We start from the raw sequence: 20,476 nt of genomic DNA on the forward strand, positions 1-20,476 counted from the left end.
TTGGCATCCCGCATGTGGAACGGTCTGCCAATTTCTCTTAGACAGACATCTGACTTAGGTGTGTTCAGGAGGAAATTAAAGACTTGGCTATTTCAACAGAAGTACTAGCTAGTAGCCGTGAGTTCACTCTGCCTGTTTAAGCGGTTGTTAGCGCCGGGACACTCCGTGGAATAGCCGTGTGCTTTACAAATACCCAATTACAGTTACAGTTACAGTACCCCCGCCACTGTGACCTGAACGTGCAGTTCTAAGACAGGATGTCCTGTCAGTGGTCTCTGACAGCGGAGCCAACCAGGTGCTACTGTCGGAAACTTAGCATCAACTGTTGTTTTTGCATTTGTCTCCCTGAGTAGGACGGGTATGCTCAGACGTGAGTCCCATGCTCTCCACACCACTGGAGTCAAGCTATCCTGGCTGAAGACGGCAGATAGTCAGAAACCGGTCCTAGGATGCTTGATTTCGGTCCAGTAAAGACATGGCTTGGCAGTTGGGGCTGGACTGTTCCCATGAGGCACAGGGTCAAGGCTGATTTGCATATGGCCATGTCTGAACTGGGGTGCTGTGGAGTGCAAATAAACGATGGATTTAGGCCCAGATCTCTGTACTGAGGTGAATGTATGACATTGGAAAGTAATGCGGGAGCACACTGCTTCACCTCCCAGCGGGATCGCCCCTGAGCATTGTGGTCAATGCGGTTCACCAAGCATGTGTGCTTTTAGGAAAGTCTCGAATAATTACACAGTTGTGCTGGCCATCTCTGGACACGTGTTTCTGGATCTTTATCAGCCATCAGCAGAGATTAGGCATCAAGTATTCGGGGTTGCTGAGCAGGCTGCCAAATTGTTCTCGGGTCACAGTACCTCTCAAGGCGCGCAGGTGCATCTCCACGAGCTCGTCAGCTCAACAGGCTCTAGGGAGCCTTTTAAACAGGAAACTAATGCCGGAGCACACTGCTTCACCTCCCAGCGGGATCGCCCCTGAGCATTGTGGTCAATGCGGTTCACCAAGAGAGATACTGGAAATATCAAGTACTTACTTGCACCAACCTTGGTGAAACACTCACAAACTTTTTCCCAACTCTTCAAGTCATACGCACTGCATATACCAGAGTGCAGAGGGGCGATCAGGCGGAGAGGCTAGCAGTGTGCTCCCATCGTTGATTCCTCTTATAGGGCTCCCGTGAGCTCCCAAGCTGACGAGCTTTTGGAGTCGCACCTGCACGCCTGAGAGGCAACGAAGCCTGTGACGGTTGTTTGGCGGCCTTTTCTGCCACCTTAGAACTTTTCTCTACTGGCGAGAGATACTATTCTGAAACACGAGCCATGTCTCGTGTCTAGAGATACTGGAAATATCAAGTACTTACTTGCACCAACCTTGGTGAAACACTCACAAACTTTTTCCCAACTCTTCAAGTCATACGCACTGCATATACCAGACTGCAGAGGCTAGCAGTGTGCTCCCATCGTTGATTCCTGAATGTATGACATTGTTCTGCATTCTGTCCATCAACTGTTGTTTTTGCATTTGTCACCCCGAGTGGGATGGGTATGCTCAGACGTGAGTCCCATGCTCTCCACACCACTGGAGTCAAGCTATCCTGGCTGAAGACGGCTGATAGCCAGAAACCGGTCCTAGGATGCTTGATTCCGGTCTGAGAAAGACATGGCTTGGCAGTTTGGGCTGGACTGTTCCCATGAGGCACAGGGTCAGACTGATTTGCATATGGCCATGTCTGAACTGGGATGGTGTGGAGTGCAAACAAACGATGGATTTAGGCCCAGATCCTTGTACTGGGGTGAATGTATGACATTGTTCTGCATTCTGTCCATCAACTGTTGTTTTTGCAACTGTCGGAAACTAAGCAGATCTCCCAACTCTGTATGGGGAGGGGTACCCCAAGTTTGGCATCAGGAAAGCTACACCATTAGTGCCGATATCGGCAACCTGACGCTTAGCAGTGATTGGTCGTGGTGAACAAAATAATCAGTCCACACAAATATTGTTGGGAAACATTTTGCTGCAGGTTTATTTCATACAAGAAGTATGGCAACGTGGTGGGTTAACTTATGGGTGAACCAAGGGCAGGCAGCGGAGACGAACCTAAGCAGCCCTGCCCGCCTATGAGCCAAACTGCACCATGGCCAACCCAATCAGTGCTACCATTTATGTGGGGATTATCCCCCTTAAATACCATGGAGCACCAGTCCATAACTTTACTCACGCCTTTTTAGGGGTGGAGCCTTTCAAGACAAACCCCCCGGTTGCTCAGGCTTACAACCGCCCGAAGGACCGGCAGCGCGTCAATGTTTTCACCCAAGGTCCTTCCGTTAGGACCCCTGGGGTTTGGAATAAGGCACCCCTCTGTGCTACTGAAACGGTACACCTCTGTACCAATCAGCCTCCGGATAGCCCTGTACCTCCGCCTGCAACACAAATACATACATTAATACATTCAATTCCTTTGCCCGCCCTCCCGCTGGCATGCAGGCTAAGCGGTTGGGAGGGAAGCAAAGAGGATGGCCAATGGGTGTGGGCAGGTATAAATACCTGTCCCCAGCCCACTGCGCCCCGGAAAGGACGCCGCAGAGGCGCCAGACATAGGCGGGACCCCCCCCCCCCCCCGATAAGGGGGGTCCCAGCAACTGCTGCGCGGGGACGTGCCTAATGCGACACTGAGGCGGCCGCCCTTTTACAGGGCCACTGCATGCGCTGTGGGCAGCCACCTCTTGCCGATATCGGCAACCCCCCGCTTACTTGGTTACTTGGGAATACACACGTATCACTCATGGAACGGCCCCTTCAAGCAAAGCATTTCAAAGCAGCTCACAGGGCAACTTTGCATTACTTTGGCAAATTATCCATCACGAGTCCTGATTCGCGTTTGAAAGTAAATTCCAACATAACACTTTCCTTCGGATTTACCTTAAAAACCTAATGGAAATTGGGATTGCATTACAAAAGTAACAAAAGCCGGTGCAAAGCGTCAGAACATCTGAACTAACGTCTGTGAATGCCCCTACCTTTCAGCTTCCTGGTGAGCGCTCTAGTTCTATGAACGTCACAACCGCTTAGCTCCATGGTGAACACAATACATCTAGGAACGCCGCTACCCTCCCCCTCTACGATTACTATCACATGCTAGATGACTCACGTCTTACGTATCTCTCACATATATGTCGGCATGACAAAGCCTTTTATCTCTCTTTCACAATTCTGGACACTGATCTTCAGACTGTGCAAGCTATAATTAGCAATCTGCGCGTTTCAAGCAACAGCATACACACATGAGGTGAGGTGAGAGCATAGACCGTACCATGCAGGGGGTGTGGGATTGTGGTACAAGAAGTGTGCTCTGAATCAGTGCAAAGCAGCGCAGCAGACCCCTGCATGTATCTCTGGCTGCTGTTAACCCCTTAGCTGCTGAGGCTTTACCCACCCCAGGGCTGAGTCTGTTTTTAAATGTTTGGGGTACTTCTTGTTTAAACCTTCCTAAATGTTTTCCACAAATGGAGCTAGGCCAAATTTACACATGCTGGCTATTCCAAAGATACCCAGGATTGGTTGTTACCCCCTAGGGAACCGAGCAAAGAGACAAAATATGGCAGTATTTTGTTTTTGGCGGGGGCGGGCGATAGGAAAATGTGCTGTACAAGAAAGTGTATTCCTTACCAAAAATTGGTTTCAACAAAAGATTTGCTCATTCGAGTTCATCTTCCCACCATTCAAGAACATGTAGAGTTGTGAAAGAAAATAAGATGATACCACCGTTCTTGTATTTTTGTAAGTGGCTGTTCATTTTTCCCTTTTTTCTGTGGTTGCTACTTTTGTAGTTTGTGGTGGAAATAGGTGTGAAATGCACCAGTGAACAGGAATAGCTTCTACTTTCTGAGAAGTGGAAAAGAATGTGAATGCAGCAAGGGGTCATAGGGTTTACTGGATGGAGTAAAGGCAGACAGGGTGGTGAAGGATTTTATGTCTACCACCCTACCTTTACATTGCCCACCAAATTTAGATATGTTCCCAGGTCCCATAGACACATCTATACATTGGTAAGAACCACCTTCATAGAGGTTCCTGTAAATGTTGGAAAAGTTTGACAGGTGGGTCCGTCAAACATGATAGCAGGACATCAAACTTCTCCAAAGTTTTTATATTTTTCAGACAGAAACTCTGAAAAAAGGAGTTTCTCTTTGAAAAATGAAAACCTACTGACTCCCAATACCGGGGGCGTGGTCTACCATGCTATGGGGGTCATTTTGTTTTCTTAATTTTTTATTGTCTCTCACTGCCAGGAAATATCTGGCAGTTACAGGTAGTAATAAAAAAATCTTGACTACCTACTGTAGGTAGGGTGGATCATCGGATGGGTTACCTGCGACAGCCCCTGCTCTCTTGGGCTGTTTGACGAAGATTTACATAATCGGAGTCAATATCACTTCGTCAACGTAAACTTATCCGTCCAGCCACCTCTGGGTGTTCAAGGCGATTCCTGGGAATGTATTGTAACTTTGCTGTACGGCTCCGTCAAACAAGACGGAACCGGAAGACAGTTACAACTTTATTTTTATATTCAAAAACAAAACCCCAAAATGGAACATTGTTTTTGAAAATAGGGGGGCATTTTGCAGTTTTTATTGCTCCTTGCTGCTAGTGTTTTACTAGCACTGACAGGTTGTGAAAACTGACCTGAATGTCTGCCCAACTAAAGTAGGTGGTCGGACATACAGGTCAGCCTCCGACTGCCCTTACTCTGTTAGGCCGTCGGAGGAGTGTAACCATGGCGGAGACTGAGCAGTCTCTGCCATGTTTGCACCACAGGTCCACCCACATTTAAATTGGGAGGGTGGATGGACCATTGTGTTGGTGGAAAAAGTACTCTGTCACCGTTGACTCTTTCTGTGAACATATACATTGGGTCCTCAATCTCCTCATCCAATAAACCCGGCCAGCTCCTTATTCAAATTCTCATTCATCCACAAGAATGTGGAGAAGTGTGGCTCAGGGGTTAGAGGCGGCAGACCCGGAAGCTGAGATCGGCCCTGGACCAGGGTTCAATTCCCCGCCTCGGCGGGTTTTGGGCTCAAAAATTCCACGGACTCGATAATTCTCGCTCCGGTGCCTTCTCGACTCACGGGTTCACACTCTGCGACTCTGGGCAATAGCTTGCTTAATCTCCACAACGGCCCCTCGCGGCGGGATGCCTGGCTTTCACCTTGTGGATACCCTGCCGGGGTTATCTCACAGGGGAATACCAGGACGGGTTCCCTAAGCAAGCGCCGGGAAACCCTTTGTGGGTAGCTGTGCGCTATATAAGCTCAAATACATACATACATACAAGAACACTAACACTGCACCGAAGTCCTCCTCAACTGGTTCTGCATCCAGCTGCAATGATCAGCACTTCTCCATTGCACGCTCTCTAACCACAAGCCACTCACCAACCTACTCTGTCTGGTAAAGTCGCTCAACACTGTGTCTCCATACAACCGATCAAATATGTTAACTAACTTTTCCTCCTCTACCATTCTGGCTTCAGATCCAGCTTCAGCACAGCGACACCTACTTTCAAGATCCTATATAGCATATTCCATATCATCGACAAGGATAACTCCTACGTTTTGATTCTACTGGACTTTTCTGAAGCTTTGACGCCATCAATCATGGCAAACTACTACATTTACTCAATTAAAGAATAGGCTTTCTCCATCTAGTTCTAAACAGGTTCTCATATTACTTATTACCTTCTCTTCTCTGTCGCCCAGTAGAAATTGGCAACAAGTTCTCCTTAATATCCAGCATCATCTGTGAAGTGACCCAAGGATCAACAGTAACACCTCTGCTATTCAACCCATAGCTTGATTCCTTCTATGACATTCTTAATAAATATGATGTTGATGTGGACGAATATGTTGATGATACCCAACTCTGTTTGAAGGCATCAAACCTACAGGACTTCCAGACTTTGTTGGTCGGCCTCTCAAAAAAGCAACAGTGAATCTCAACCAACTTCCTCTTGCCCCTGGAAAGAAAACAACTTATGCTCTTAACCCCGGGAAACAAAAATAAACTTTTCCATGAGAACCTTTAATTCGTCATCCTATCATCTGTAAAAAATTTGAGATTTTTTGTCAACAACACCCTGAACCTAAGCTCACCTATCAGCAAGCTGGTGGATAAACAGGATTCAATCTTCACGACCTAAAGAAAATAAAGCTTCTCCTAACTCCAACCAACTGATCAACTGAGAATTGACCCAACACATTATCCGAATCCTGTCTGAACTATGACAGCACGATTCTTGCTAGAGTTCCCTTACCATCCCTCGAACCCTTCAAGGCAATCCTGCACGGCTTGGCGGATCCGGACAAGGAAATTTTATCACACGACTCCGGTGTTAAGCGTTCTTGACTTCCCCATTGGTTATCTCACTCACAAGGACCACTGTCTCAAGACACATCCCTACATTGAGCACTTCTTACCTTCTGAGACTAAGATAGGTCTTAGTGGAAAGGACTCATTCCTACAAACACCATCCTTGAACATGCCTTTGGCTTGAAATAAATCGTTCTCTGGCCCCGCTCCAGCCTTTGGAACTCCCTTCTTCACTCACTCATAGCTCAGCCAGATCTGCTTACTTTCAAAAAGCTTTTAAAACCCACCAGCTCTACCTGAATAATTCCAGATGTTTTCTAACCTAGTACTGAGCCTCCTTGCCTCACACCTCTCAAGTGTTTTCACTACTTCTCTTGGGTTTATTTTATTTATTTGTAAGGCACCCTTTACAACAGGTATGATGTAATTTTTGTATTAGTCACAATTTTGCCCCAAGTAATGACCAACTGAAAAACATCACAAAGTTGGCCATCAACCTTATAAGGTTTGCAAAAAAGAAAATAATCTAGCAGCTTCCAACACCACTGGCTTCGTTGTGGTGCTTAGTCACCGCCCAAGAAATAGCTTTTGAAAAAAGATCCTTTTCAGTTTGTTCCAGTCCTCTTGTTACAATCTCAGGGTGGAGAATAGTGTATCTCAGGCTTCTGGGTCTTTCGCCTCAAGTATTTGTCACCTGAAAGCTTTTCATTGAATGCTGATGTCATTGTCCTGTTGTCAGCCACTGGTCTCAAGTTGCAGGTTGGTCTGAAGCCATGAATCAAGGTGCTTGGGTGCTTCAGGCCTAAACTGTACTTTTTGTAACTTAAGCACAGCATCTTCAAGGAATTTACTGTTCCAATGATAGTGAGAATAAGGACTGTAATGCAAGACTTTTGGGACCAGGGCTATTCAAACCAAAGACTAGTCACAGTGGATGGTTTTCCAACAGGTTGATGCTGTTTCATTGACTTTTTCTGCAGGCAAATGTGCACCCTGTTACAAGAAGACCAAAAGTTCACCTGGTGGTGGAAGTGTAGCATGGGTCTGACATTGCTTAACATGAGGCTACTGCAGGGTTCCCACCTTAGGGTATCAAGAAGGGTGCATGGTGAGTGTGCTGTGGGTGCAGTGTGTCTTGAAGCCTCTGGACAGCCACAGCTGTAAATCTAAGCAATATCCCTCTATGAGGAAGGGAGGATGTGTTAACTCAGTATGCCTGGGCTGTGTCCAGATGTTTGACTACTCCTGCAAAAAGTGATGTGCCTGAGAGGAGTGTCTGTAGTGAGTAAGTATGACAACTCTGGACTGTTACATATATGACAGCAGACACAGCATTTTGTACAGAACGAGGAACTTGGCGGTGAGCTGCCAGTCTGCACTCCAGCTGGGAAATTGACCACATCACCTGGCATGGGTGGCAAGAGAGAAACGACCCACGTTTGTGAGCTACCTTATTCTGGAAGGTACCTTTCCAGGAGATCAGAGCAGACCCTCAAAGACTGAACATCTGGTGGTGTGGCAAAAAGGTGAGGTCCGAGCTACCAGCCCTCCTGGTGTTGACACGTCATCACACGGTAAGACTCAGGAGTGAAAGAAGATTTAGTGGAAAAAAGACATGAATACCTCTTTGTGAGCAACAGGTGATGTTCTGGAACCATAGCTCATGGGATTAACAGGCTACATATGAATGCAGTGGCAAATAGAATGGGCTTTTGTGCTACAGTTGTCAGGGCCCAATTACCTGTGGTGGCACAGTCCCCTCAAATGGCTACAGCTACACCCAAGAGCCATATTGGGGTAAGTCTGGAGAAATGTGGAAGAGTGTGCCTTCTTGAATTCCGTGTGTTTATGTTGAACACATTTCAAGCATTCTTCTGTATTTTTCAAGTGCATAGTATTTATTTATGTTTCCATACATGGAACAGGAACAAGGGTAGTGAAGGAACAGCCGACACGTGTTTCGCCCAATTCAAAGGTTCTCTGCGGTCCCAGGTACAGAAGGCTACTGTACCCGGGACCGCAGAGACCCTTTTATCCTTCTGAGGTCAATAAAATTAGTACAGTTAAGTTGTTTAGCAATAAGCATCTGTTATTCCGCACCAAGGTACCCTTCTGGGTGAACGTGGGCTGAACAAATACACGTTATGTTATGTTGGTGCATCTTGTATCCCCCCTCTTGAGGCACCCTTGAAGGAATTCAAAACCCAAGCTTTTCATCCAGGAAATGGACAAGTGTTTCTCATCCGCCCTTTGTGGCCTCCCTCCTTCTTCCATCAAGGGACATGGAACTTATTCCCACAACGGTCGATTGGGGTCCTGGTCCAGCTGTCCATGTTGATGGTGATGCCCGTGATGAAGCCTTCGTGCTTTCCTCCAAAGCTCCCTCTCCTCCACCCAGGCTGTAATGCAGCCTGGGTGGATCAGAGGGTAAGTGCGCATGACTGTTATGGTCGGCCTGGGAGGGCTGGCCAGTCATTCCGCACTTGGGAGTTGGGGCAGACCACTCCTCGGCTGCTCTGTCAGCCCCGCCCGCCTCACAGAGGTGCCTCGCAAAAAATGAAAAAATAAAATATTAACTGAGTTGTTAATAGATATGAGCTACAACAGGCAGTACATATGGACCTCATTTAGGGGTTGCCAGGGGCCACTCCTGAGACCCCCGGCTTGCCTCTGCATCCCCTGCAGTTTCATGGAACTTCAGAAAGGTGAATTGTTGTCCTATCATCAGGGCTATGGTCATATAATATCACTTCCTGAAAGATGCAGGATCACTGGTCATATGATGTCACCTCCTGTGATGTCATTAAGGTCAAAGGTTTTGTGATGTCACTTTCACTACCTCTGACATGATGGTGATGCAACGTCCAAGGCAGCTCGCTGGCTTTTACACTTTTATCAAGTAGAATCACCTTTTAAATTATTTTGCAATTCTTCTATTGATAATTCAGCATTAGATAATGTCATTTAAAACGTTTCGGGGGCTGCCTTTCGTACACGTGTGCAAAGCCAGAGTTGTGTCCCTGTACAATTCCAATGAACAGTGCCTCAGGCATCACACGTTGCAGAATATTTTATTTTTATTTTGTTTTGTAAACTGTCAGATACCATTGGCCTCGAGTGGCTCTCTCTCTGGCTCCCGTGATCCATGGACTGTCCTTTCCACAGAGGGTGGACCTGCAAACCGCCTTCGTTTACAGAAAATCAAGAAATGGAACGATACTGCGCTTTAAAACCAATACAACTCTTGGCACTAAACAACAGGGCTGCTCCTTATCTTTGGAACACCTTGTCTCACTTCCGGCAGCATTTCCTGCCTGTCCTCGTGTCCTGAACAGGAAGTGTGGGGATTCGTGACGTCACTAGAGGAACATGCTGATGAGCTCTCGTTGTCCGCTTCCCTCTCGTGCTGGCCTGTTTGTGATTTCCGGAGCAGGTGCCAAGTGTTTTTCTTCCAAACACATACAGGGCTTCCATTGCCCGAAAGCGAAATGCATTATGGGTCCCGTAAAAGCGAGGACACAGTCAGAGCTGTTTTAAGGCAGGGGACAGTGGGCACTGGCCCCAAACGAAGTGATCAGGACTGTCAGAAGTCACAGAAGTGTGCACCAAAAAACAGATTAATTGTAATTTAATACAAGGGAAGGCACAATTGTAACTCCTGCATTCTCAGGCAGGTGGTGATGTAGGAGAGTTGGGGTGAAACAAGAAGAAAGACACGAGACAAAAGCGTATTTGTTATTTAATTGCCATCATCAGTTTTCTGCATCACCTCTACACCTGTGCTCCCACTTTTTTATACTTTTGTCCCTTCTACATTTCTCTCACTGCTTTACTCCTTTCTTGATACCTCTTTGCCAGATCACTTTTTCTTCATTTATCGTTACCGCCTCTCTGTCATCTATTTCAGGTTACCTTACCTTTCGCTATCTACAATTCTCTCATTATGCATCTGTGTACCACGGGGCAGATTTGCGCCAGTTATTTTGCGTGACTCAGAAAACAACCTTGCTCCACTATGGATGCGCCGCATTTATAATGTGGCGCACCGTGGTGCAAGGATAGACAGATGCGTGACGCATCTATCGGCGTAAGGGTGATGCAGTGTTGGAGTCGTGTCGCAAGCGGAACATAACTGCAGCACTGCTCAGGGGTGCCCTATACCTAACATGCTGCATCACTCCTTACGCCTGCTTCAAGCAGGCGTAAGGATTTGACGCAGCGGGGACGTAAAAGTGACTCCGTGAAATCTTGTAGATTTCACTGCGTCACTTTTACGAGGCTTCCTTGGGACGGAACGCCCACCCTGCATACATTATACCTGACGCAGGTTTAATGTAGCGCAGAGCTTCACAACGTGACGCATCTCACTAGATGCGTCACATTGTAAATATGTCCCATAGTGGCGCATTATTTGCACCACTGCTGCATCACAAAGGTGACGTAACAGTGGCGTAAAAGTGTCGCAAGGGGCTTGTAAATCTGCCACAACACATACGGGTAGGGTAGGGTCCAAGGGAAAGAGTGGACATGACATTTTGTGAACACAGAGTTTTGAGTTTCTTTAGACCCACAGTCATTATTTTTGTATACAGTAGCTTGTAGATCTGCCCCCTCATGTCTCTGCCTCTCCATCACTGACTACCTCAAAATTCTCTCTCCACGTCATCTCCCTCTTTACTGCGGCATCAACCTCACCTCTTTTTCTTTACCCCAGTTCTGTCTCTCAACGTCATCTTTCTACACTTCACCCCGCTCTCTCGCTGCCTTTCTCTCTGCCTCACTACTCTGTTCATCCCAACCCTTCCTCCTTTTTGTCGCCCTATTTCAAGCGCACTGTTCCTTTGCCTACTTCACTTTAAACCTTCACCTATCTCCCTAGCTTTCTTCCTCTACCTACTTCTCCCTCTTCTTTCTGTATAACCTCCCTTCTCTCTCTTTCTTTCTGTTCCTCCCTACCTCACCCATTTCTATCTCGTTTCTATCTCTGCCACCTTACTCCCTCAAATGACCGCTTTTCTCCTCGGTCCTTCTGCTGCCTCCCTCTATCTCCCATTTATCTTACTCCGCATTCGCTGAAGTGTACACCAATAAAAAGGGGTGAACAAGGCAGAGAAAAAAAATGAAAATTCTCAGATTTCACCAAGTGAATGGTGAAAATCCTCGAACACTGCTTTGATCTTCAGTGTTGAATGGTGAAAATCCTCGAACACTGCTTTGGTTTTCCTGAGAATCCTGAAGCAGGGCTTTGGTTTTCAGTGTTGAATGGTGAGAATCCTGAAGCAGGGCTTTGGTTTTCAGTGTTGAATGGTGAGAATCCTGAAGCAGGGCTTTGGTTTTCAGTTTTGAATGGTGAGAATCCTGAAGCAGTGCTTTGGTTTTCAGTTTTGAATGGTGAGAATCCTGAAGCAGGGCTTTGGTTTTCAGTGTTGAATGGTGAGAATCCTGAAGCAGGGCTTTGGTTTTCAGTGTTGAATGGTGAGAATCCTGAAGCAGGGCTTTGGTTTTCAGTTTTGAATGGTGAGAATCCTGAAGCAGGGCTTTGGTTTTCAGTTTTGAATGGTGAGAATCCTGAAGCAGGGCTTTGGTTTTCAGTTTTGAATGGTGAGAATCCTGAAGCAGGGCTTTGGTTTTCAGTTTTGAATGGTGAGAATCCTGAAGCAGTGCTTTGGTTTTCAGTTTTGAATGGTGAGAATCCTGAAGCAGGGCTTTGGTTTTCAGTGTTGAATGGTGAGAATCCTGAAGCAGGGCTTTGGTTTTCAGTTTTGAATGGTGAGAATCCTGAAGCAGGGCTTTGGTTTTCAGTTGTGAATGGTGAGAATCCTGAAGCAGGGCTTTGGTTTTCAGTTGTGAATGGTGAGAATCCTGAAGCAGGGCTTTGGTTTTCAGTTTTGAATGGTGAGAATCCTGAAGCAGGGCTTTGGTTTTCAGTGTTGAATGGTGAGAATCCTGAAGCAGTGCTTTGATTTTCAGTGTTGAATGGTGAGAATCCTGAAGCAGGGCTTTGGTTTTCAGTGTTGAATGGTGAGAATCCTGAAGCAGGGCTTTGGTTTTCAGTTTTGAATGGTGAGAATCCTGAAGCAGGGCTTTGGTTTTCAGTTTTGAATGGTGAGAATCCTGAAGCAGTGCTTTGGTTTTCAGTGTTGAATGGTGAGAATCCTGAAGCAGGGTTTGGTTTTCAGTGTTGAATGGTGAGAATCCTGAAGCAGGGCTTTGGTTTTCAGTGTTGAATGGTGAGAATCCTGAAGCAGTGCTTTGATTTTCAGTGTTGAATGGTGAGAATCCTGAAGCAGGGCTTTGGTTTTCAGTTTTGAATGGTGACAGTTTTGAATGGTGAGAATCCTGAAGCAGTGCTTTGGTTTTCAGTTTTGAATGGTGAGAATCCTGAAGCAGTGCTTTGGTTTTCAGTGCTGCAGCGAGGTTGCTTGTTATTAGCCAATGATTGATTGGTGATTACGAATTTCCAGACATTAACGCTGCAATTTCAAGCCCTCTGTTAGTAAGTCTTACTTTAATGGAATGCACCAGGCCCTAAACAACCACCACGCCACCTTACAATGATTTCTTGCAACGGAAGGAACCGGCTGATTCGACACTGAATTCCACCTAAAACGTTGGTGCAATACAATTGCGTAACGAAAGTTGAAGGGGCCCCCTGCAAGGTACACAGAGGGGCCCCGCTGCGGATTTAATCCGGAGCTCTCGGGCCTGCGAACTGTGCTGCGGGGGCCCCCTGCACGGTACACAGAAGGGCCCCCGCTCCGGATTTAATCCGGAGCTCTCAGGACTGTGCTGAGGGGGCCCCCTGCGGCTCGAAATGTTTGTTTGCATGGTAGGTGTGGCGCCATTAATGATAATGTTCAAAGCTTGTTGGTGAATACATATCGATCAGACCCTTGAATTCGATTTTTCTAGGTAGAGGGAGTATGAGATCAGATGTTGACAGCGCCAAGATACACACTGGCGACTAGGCGCTTTACAAGTAGACATGGTCCTTTAAGACAGCTAAGTTCATCCGGCCTGACAATTGCCTGCCTACCCGTTAAACGAAGACGCCGAATGGTCTCCAGCCTTACCACTTCCTTCTTAGTACGCATATTGCTTTATTTCCATGATGTAGACATCCATAGCGCTAAAGCACCCTCCAGCGCGCACACACACAGTCCATAGCGCTAAAGCACCCTTCAGCGCGCACACACAGTGTATAGCGCTAAAACACCCTCCAGCGCGCGCACACACACAGTGCATAGCGCTAAAGCACCCTCCAGCGCGCACACACAGTGTATAGCGCTAAAACACCCTCCAGCGCGCGCACACACACAGTGCATAGCGCTAAAACACCTTCCAGCTCGCGCACAGACACACACACTGCATAGCGCTAAAACGGTCTCCAGCGCACACACACACAGTGCATAGCGCTAGAGCATCCTCCAGCGCGCACACACACAGTGCATAGTGCTAAAGCACCCTCGGGAGCCCGCACACACACAGTGCATAGCGCTAAAACACCCTCCGGCGCACGGACACACACAGTGCATAGCGCAAAAGCAGCCTCCACCGCACACACACACAGTGCATAGCGCTAAAACACCCTCCAGTGCACACACACATTGCATAGCGCTATACAAACACACTTTCAGCAAAACATTCCTGACGAATGTGCACATGACAGAGCAGCGGGGATGTTTTTTAGAAGGTAAGTTAACAAGAACTGTTTATAACATGCTTCCTGTTTTTTTATACATGACAACATGCATTGGTTCATACATTCGTAGGCTGGATGTGGAACCCTTGAAATACATCACTGGAAGGAACTGGAACATTTGGCTAGTTCTCTCAAACATTTGTTTCAGTGGTCTCAGCGAGGGGCATTTTGCAAACGAATGGAACGGGTGTGTACAGCTAATTTATATCTGTGAGCGCAGTATAATATTAATTGTGCAGAATATACTTGGGTGACCTCTGTGACCTGCTGAGCAGGGATGAAGCAAGACCAGCAGAGGGCATGGTCATGTCCAGGAGACGCACATGCCTACACCGTGATGGGAATATATTCTTAATACAGTAAGTGGTGGGCTTGCACAAGAACTCAAAGGAAACCATCGGCCTCATTTATGAGAAATGACGCATCGCTGCGTGAAAGCAGCGGTGCGTCACTTCTCAGTGCGCCTTCCTTGCGACATTCCTGATGCGTCATATTTAATGTATGACGCATCATGTCGCAAGGAGTTACAGATACGTCAGTATTTCTGACGTATCTATAAGCGCAAAAGTGACGCATTGCTGGAGTGTGTCACAAAAGTGACGCAACTCCAGCAATGCGTCCTTTCACATGGGGCAAGCCCCATGTGAAAGGGCCTGCGTCAGTCTTACGCCTGCTGTGAGGCAGGCGCAAGATTTTGACGCAACGGCGTCCTAAAAGTGACGCAGTGAAATCTCATAGATTTCACTGCGTCACTTCTACAACCCTTCCTTGCGTCAATACGCCCCCCCTTGCATACATTATACCTGGCGCTGGTATAATGTGGTGCAGGGGTTTACAAAGTAACGCATCTACCTAGATGCGTAACTTTCTAAATATGGCGCAACAAGGTGCATTTTTTACACCACTGGTGCGTCACAAAAAGTGACGCGCCGGCGGCGTAAAAGTGACGCACAGCCTCATAAATGAGGCCCCATGTTTATGAAGCGGAAGAAATAAGGCTTTCAAACAATCTTTGAAGCCCCAAGAAGTCTGACGGAGACCACTCCTTCATGAAAAAGACTCGCACACAATGGCAGACAAGACACAATAGTTCTCAGCACATCCAGTCACTTTTTACAGAACTGAAAAAACATGTCAAGTACTGAACTGAGGCCGGGTACACTGGGGCAGAAAACGATGGCAATTACCTGATTTATTAATGCAAAATTCAGCGCTGCATAAACATACACACAGAAGCAGCGTCACTGAAGTCAATGTCGCACCGTGGCTCTGCACAGTGGCATAACGAAACTTGAGGGGGCCCCCTGAAGCTTGTGGCTCCCCGCACTGCGGGGGCTGCGGGGGCTGCGGGAGCCTGTGTTACGCCCCTGGTGCAATACACAAAAAGAATCGGACCAACCCCAAAAAGAAATGTCTTTACAAATGTTTTGCACACCTATTTTGCTCCTGTCTAGCAGATAGCCTGTAAAGATCAATTTTGAGGGAAAAAGAAGCTATGATCCATTCAGCTTCCAAAGGTTACATTAATAATCAGAGGGAGAATGGACCACTTGTCCTGTGAAATCTGGGTCTTTGCTAGATTGGAGACATAAAAAACCCTCATCAAACGTGCACAGACCGGTGGCGGTATATTATGATTCTCCGCCTTGGTGTAACGTTAAAGCATCATCATAGGGTTCTTAGATTGTCCACATGCTGTCCTTCACCAGGAGGTAGACCAACTGATTTTCCAGTAGTGTCCATAGATATAAAAACAGTGAATAAAGTGCAAGTGCTCAGGTGCTGTGAGTTAAAATTCTCTACACCACTTTTGCGCAAAGATTTTATTTTTGAAGAGGTGATGTGAGAAAATAAAAACAGATTGAGTGCGATCTTCGACCCAGTTACCAGTCTACCGCACTATTAGGTCGACATGTTTCAGCCTTCTTGTAAATTCTCAAGGCTTTCTTCAGGACTGAGATTCTTAGGTGACTTGTTGCAGCCCCTAATTGTAGTGGTTAACTTACCACTCACATTATGAGTTCAGATCTGTAGTATCTGGAAATAAGAAAAGATATCATTATATCATAGTTCTAATGTCTAAACCCTATATGTCCAAGATAATTAATTTGGTACCTCTTATATATCAATAATGCTGACACGTTTAATTATGCAGATTAAACTAAATGAACTTATAGAGTAAACCTTATTGGTTTCAATTGTAAAGGTGCGCAAAGTAGCAGAACTATTTAAAACTGAAGAATATGGCAGGTATAAGGATGGTATATGTGTACAGGTGTTGTTGTGCATTCACGAGTCTAGCTAACAATAAGAGTAAAGGTTGTTTGGTTGGGTAATTTACATACTGCTTGTAGCGTGCATTAGTCAAAAACTGAGGTGTGTGCTCTTTCTAGTAGGGTTCAATTAATCAAAACCAAGTTTGTCCCCCGAGTGCGGCCATACTGATGTCATAGCTCTTACGTGGCATTTGTCAATAAAGCGTCCATACGGACAGTTCTACTTGGTAATGCAGTACAAGTAATTTATAATCTCAGGCACAATATTTTCATGCAGTTAAACAATATGTTTGTTATGTGAAGAGAATCAGCAATGCGAGACAGCGGTGATAAACAGAAGTTTACCTTTCTTATTTGCTAATGCTTCGTAGTTCAGGATGCCGCCGAGCGGTAGGGGTCTTATCCTAAAATCGACAGAAATTGTAAAGCCACATGCCTTACCTTAGTGGGTGTCCATTAGGGGATGAAAAACGATTGCTTACCGATACCAACAAGTCACTTACTTGTGCTGGCTCTGCGTGGCGTCCCGGTAAACGCGTGGCCGCGTAGAGATCCCATTTACATAGCGTTGGTTGTGGAAAGGGTAGTAGGACTGATGGGTTTGTGTTGGTTGGCAGCCCTGGTTGGCATATGAAAACAGTAGTCTTGTTAAAGCGATGTGACCGCTCAAAAGGTTCAAATCGTGGTTTAACTTCCTAAGGGGTCACAACTTGATATTCAGAGTGATGTTATTCATTCACTGGTGTCTGTTAAAGGTGAACACAAATTGATAACATTGAATGAATTTTCGTAAAGTAGATTCTGTGTCAGCTGTCATAACAATCTACTTGGTCACCTAATAGACGTTTCAGTTAGTCACATGTCAATAACGTGCTGTATTTTTGGCAGAATCTGTGTCAGTTTCTCCTAAGCTCATGTTTAATTACTTGGTGGATACAAGTTGTGATGACCAAGTAATTAACAAATGGCTGTGTTGTAGTGGCCAATTGACTCGCAGATGGTTTTCTAGTGTGCTCCACGGGATCGTATCTTGGCTGGTTGTAATAGCCAAGTGATTTACAAATGGTTATGTATCATTCAGTCCCTCCCTATTGCCATAGGGCTGATTCTGTGTCAGCTTATTATAACAATTTGTTCGATTATATGATGAATACAGTTTGTGGTGGTCAATTGACTCGCAGACGGTTTTATAATGTATGCCAACGAATCGAGTCATTCAGTCCCTCGATGTCTGTCTTCAAACAGTGAACCCAACGTTGTTCCTTCTCAAAAAGGACACGTTCTGCATTATCGGTGTTAGTGTGCAGAGCCTCCAGGACCACCCATTTTAGATCTTCAGCCGAATGATCTTTTCCAATGAAATGTCTGCTCATCTTAGTAGTGGGTTGTTTGCACTTGATGTTACTTTTGTGTTCCCCAATGCGTAGTTTTACTTTGCGACAAATCATCCCTATATATCTGCTATTACAAGGGAATGTGATCATGTATATAACATGGCTTGTATTGCAGTTAGTATGTTGGAGCAGTGGCCAGGTGAGGTTCGGGAGTAGTTGCAGTTCTTTCGTGATCTTTGTCAGTTTGCACACTACGCACGAACCGCATGGATAGTGGCCCACAACAGGGCTAAGGTTCCAAGCTGCTGTCGGGCTCTCTTTGTTGTTTACCGATGGTGGTCTTGTGTGTACCAAATGGTCCTTGATATTTCGAGTCCTTCTGTTCGCAAATCTCGGTTTGGGCCATTGGAGAGTATTTCATGTGAGAATTCTCCAGTTCCTATTCACGATCTTCTTCATCTCATTTGTTGACGTATTATAAATTGTTGCACAAGTAGGTACGTCAGCTGGAGTTTCTCGTGATGTAGTTTCTAACAGGCTTACCTGTGGTTGATTGCGAGCTTGTTTTTGGCATCTCCTGATGGTCTTGATAGGGTAGCTTCTCTTCTCTAGCTTGTCTTCCAACTCTTTGGATTGTTCTTTATAGTCCTTAAGAGTGCTGCAGTTGCATCTTATGCACAAAAACTGGCTGTATGGTAAGTTTTTTCTCAAGGGTCGAGGATGAAAGCGGTTGTAAGATAGGATGCTATTCCTAGCTGTAGGTTTATAGAAGGTCTTCGTCTGAAGAGTCTCATTCTCAGTGTAAATTGCGATGTCCAAGAAATCCAGTTGTTTCTTGTCTGATACACAGGTAAACTTAAGGCATTCATCCCTGTTGTTTATCCAGGTCAGGAATTCTTGTAGAACTTCTTGGGAGTCCTCCCATATCATGATGACATCATCGATATAGCATCACCAGAATCGTATTTGTGGCAAAAAAGGGTTGATCTGATTTTGTATGTATTGTTGTTCAAAATTGCTCACATACAACCCTGCCACACTAGTGGCAAAGTTACTTCCCATGGAAGTACCATGGCATTGTTCATAGAGGCTCCCTTCAAATTCAAAGTCATTTTCAGTGAGTGCTAACCTGCAGCATTCGAGCACAAAATGCCTCGGTGTATTGTAGGTCCACTCACCAGAGAATAAGATGTTTTCCAAAGTGTCCAGAGTTTTCTGTTGAGGGAGGCTCGTGTAGAGACTCTCTACATCAAGTCTCACTAAGCACATGGTTCTCTCATCATATGTTTGTTGTTGTAGTTGGTTCAGTAGAACCTGTGTGTCTTTCAGGTACGTTGATGTACTCTGCACAAGCGGTTTCAGGAACTGGTCTGCAAACTGAGATAAAGGTTCTAATACAGAACCAATCCCTGAGACGATTGGGCGTCCTGGAGGAGGTGTTCTATTTTGATGGATTTTGGGTAGAGAGTAGAAATACGGTACACGGTGTGACTTGGTTCTCAAGAAGTCAGCTTCATGTTTAGAAATTCACCGGTTCATTTCTGCCTCTACTACCATCAGGTCGATTGTTCTTTGCAATTATTGGTGTTAGTGTGCAGAGTCTCCAGGACCAGCCATTTTAGATCTTCAGCCGAATGATCTTTTCAATGAAATGTCTACTCATCTTAGTAGTGGGTCGTTTGCAGTTGATGTTACTTTCGAGATAAAGAAGATCGTGAATAGGAACTGGAGAATTCTCACATCAAATACTCTCTAAAGGCCCAAACCGAGATTTGCGAACAGAAGGACTCGAAATATCAAGGACCATTTGGTACACACAAGACCACTTCCGGTAAACAACAAAGAGAGCCTGACAGCAGCTTGGAACCTGAGCCCTGTTGTGGGCCACCATCCATGCGGTTCGTGAGTAGTGTAGATCACGAAAGAACTGCAACTACTCCCGAATCTCACCAGGACACTGCTCCAACATACTAACTGCAATACAAGCCATGTTATATACATGATCACATTCCCTTGTAATAGCAGATATATAGGGATGATTTGTCGCAAAGTAAAACTACGCATTGGGGAACACAAAAGTAACATCAACTGCAAACAACCCACTACTAAGATGAGCAGACATTACATTGGAAAAGATCATTCGGCTGAAGATCTAAAATGGGTGGTCCTGGAGGCTCTGCACACTAACACCGATAATGCAGAACGTGTCCTTTTTGAGAAGGAACAACGTTGGGTTCACCGTTTGAAGACAGACATCGAGGGACTGAACGACTCGATTCCGTGGCACACATTATAAAACCATCTACTAGTCAATTGACCACCACAAACTGTATTCGTCATGTAATCGAACAAATTGTTATAATAAGCTGACACAGAATCAGCCCTATGGCAATAGGGAGGGACTGAACGATACATAACCATTTGTAAATCACTTGGCTATTACAACCAGCCAAGATACGATCCCGTGGAGCACACTAGAAAACCATCTGCGAGTCAATTGGCCACTACAACACAACCATTTGTTAATAACTTGGTCAGCACAACTTGTATCCACCAAGTAATTAAACATGAGCTTAGGAGAAACTGACACAGATTCTGCCAAAAATACAGCACGTTATTGACACGTGACTAACTGAAACATCTATTAGGTGACCAAGTAGATTGTTATGACAGCTGACACAGAATCTACTTTATGAACATTCATTCAATGTTATCAATTTGTGTTCACCTTTAACAGACACCAGTGAATGAATAACATCACCCTGCATATCAAGTTGTTACCCCTTAGGAAG

This window comes from Lissotriton vulgaris, chromosome 11 (genome assembly GCF_964263255.1).
Source record: "Lissotriton vulgaris chromosome 11, aLisVul1.2, whole genome shotgun sequence".
Lineage (NCBI taxonomy): Eukaryota > Metazoa > Chordata > Amphibia > Caudata > Salamandridae > Lissotriton > Lissotriton vulgaris.